Source organism: Elephas maximus, chromosome 4 (assembly GCF_024166365.1).
Source record: "Elephas maximus indicus isolate mEleMax1 chromosome 4, mEleMax1 primary haplotype, whole genome shotgun sequence".
Taxonomy (NCBI): domain Eukaryota; kingdom Metazoa; phylum Chordata; class Mammalia; order Proboscidea; family Elephantidae; genus Elephas; species Elephas maximus.
In genome coordinates, this window is record NC_064822.1 from 76,840,003 (window position 1) to 76,842,066 (window position 2,064).

The following is a 2,064-nucleotide window of genomic DNA, read 5'->3' on the forward strand; positions in this document are numbered from 1 at the left end:
AAGCTATACTACAGATCAGGGAACAGAAAGACTGTCAGCACAAATTCAATGACTTGAGTCAATTTAAAACTGACAGCACAGAGCAAGGAGAAAGAGATGGGGTGAGTTAGCTCATTTAGGATTTGATGCAATTGAATTGAAAGGACAACACTTCCTGAATCTTACCCAAAACCATCTTAGGATATGGGATATTCTTATGTCTTCTCTTTTTTCCCCACTGATGGTGTGGTTGAAAGAACCAAAGCTGAGGTTTGAATGTTTCTTGGGCAAGGGGCTTATGCAGCCAGAATGAGTAGCACCAATTTTGGTTAAATTAAGACCACATGAGTATTCAGTGTTTCATGTATATTTAGTGTGTCATGAATATGTAATACCCCAGGTACCTCATGTAGATTTACTGCCTCATGAATATTAGGTAGGTTTCTCTCTGCCCTTCTTCCCTTTCTATGTCCACATGTATATGGTCTGCTTATTTTATCTTTCTAACATGTATCACAATTTAATTACATACTTCTGCTTAACATGTGAGTTGTCTTATTATTTTTCTTTCTTCCCAAGCTTGAATTAAAAAAAAAAAAAAATTCACGGTAAGAAAAATTCTCTAGGAGACTAAATGCAAAGATGTTAAAAATCAAAAAACAATGGGTACCTGAGTACTCTCATAAATTAGAAGGCCTTCGTAGAAAGTAATTTGGCACTATGTATCAACAGACTTAGCATACTGTAGGACATAAAAATTTCTGTTCTAGAATACTATACAATTTATATAATGATTCTATAAAAAAGTATAACACATATTCCAGCATCAGTATAACAAAATTGGTAAGACGTGTAGCTACAGAACATTGATTAAATAAATGTTACACACATAAAATAAAATACGACAAATTTAAAATAATTTTATGAATGAAAAATGTGCCAACCTGATGGTTAAACATAGTGTTAAATTGTAATTTTAATTTTTAAATTACATATTAAATACACTTTTATAATTTACTTTGTGGAAGAAAGATTTTTAAGCTGTATAAAATTGAAAAAGAAATGTTTATGTGAAACACACACATATTTAGACAATATTTATTAATTAGATGAATCCATTAAATGTTCTAACCCCATTAAATAAAATCAACAATTACTAAAATTAACCCTGAAATACTAAATACTTGATGGCAAAAAGATATAAAGATTATATGATTGAGCTCTGTGTGTGTGTCTTGAAGGAGTAACATGAGAGAGTTATAATTTCACCACTTTCTCTCCAACCTCATTCCAGATTTAAAACTGCCAGGTTGTGAATTTAAACCAAAACCAAACCCATTGCTGTCAAGTAGATTCTGACTTACAGTGACCCTATAGGACAGAGTAGAACTGCCCCATAGAGTTTGCAAGGAGCACCTGGTGGATTTGAGCGGCTTAACCTCAGCACTTAACCACTACACCACCAGGATTTCCAAACAATTGCCGAAACCCGGGATCGAACCAGGTACCTTTAGATCTTCAGTCTAATGCTCTCCCAACTGAGCTATTTTGGCTACTGTTGTAAATTTAAGCTTTTTAAAGTGATCTCATGAAATAATGAAAGAGTACGCTATGGGGAGGAAGAGTTCTTAAGAAAAGTCAGCTTGGATTAGGCTTTGAATATATGTGAATTTTATATTTTTAAAAATTAAAAACACAATGACTAAAACACTGCTGATAATTCAGAATCAAGGCACAGGTTACAAAATGGTAGATCTTATATTAAAAAAAAAAAAATTCTTCCACTCAAAAACAACTCATTTAAACTTTGAAAGCAATTACTTTGAATAAATTTACTTGTGATTCTGCTAAAATATAACTGCATAATGGTATAAGAAAATCAGAATTTACCTCTTTCACAAAAATAACTGAAATAATTTAAATGATAATTAAAAAGTTGTGGAAATCTAAACTAACTACATCTTGGTATAGTTTTGACTGTTCTGATTTTGAAACTTAACAGAAAATCATAGCATGTATAACGCTTGTGGAATTGACCAACGTGAAAAAAAGGAATACACATTTTTTGTCATATTATTTCTAATT

The 2,064-nt window shown here is 31.7% G+C and overlaps 1 non-coding gene across 1 annotated transcript; it reads right to left on the reverse strand.

Annotated features, from left to right (window-relative positions):
- Positions 1 to 1,459: 1,459 nt before the first annotated feature.
- On the reverse strand, positions 1,460 to 1,532 carry TRNAF-GAA (transfer RNA phenylalanine (anticodon GAA)). Its single transcript has one exon. It is a non-coding gene; the product is annotated as a tRNA-Phe (tRNA).
- Between the last annotated feature and the right edge of the window lie 532 nt (positions 1,533 to 2,064).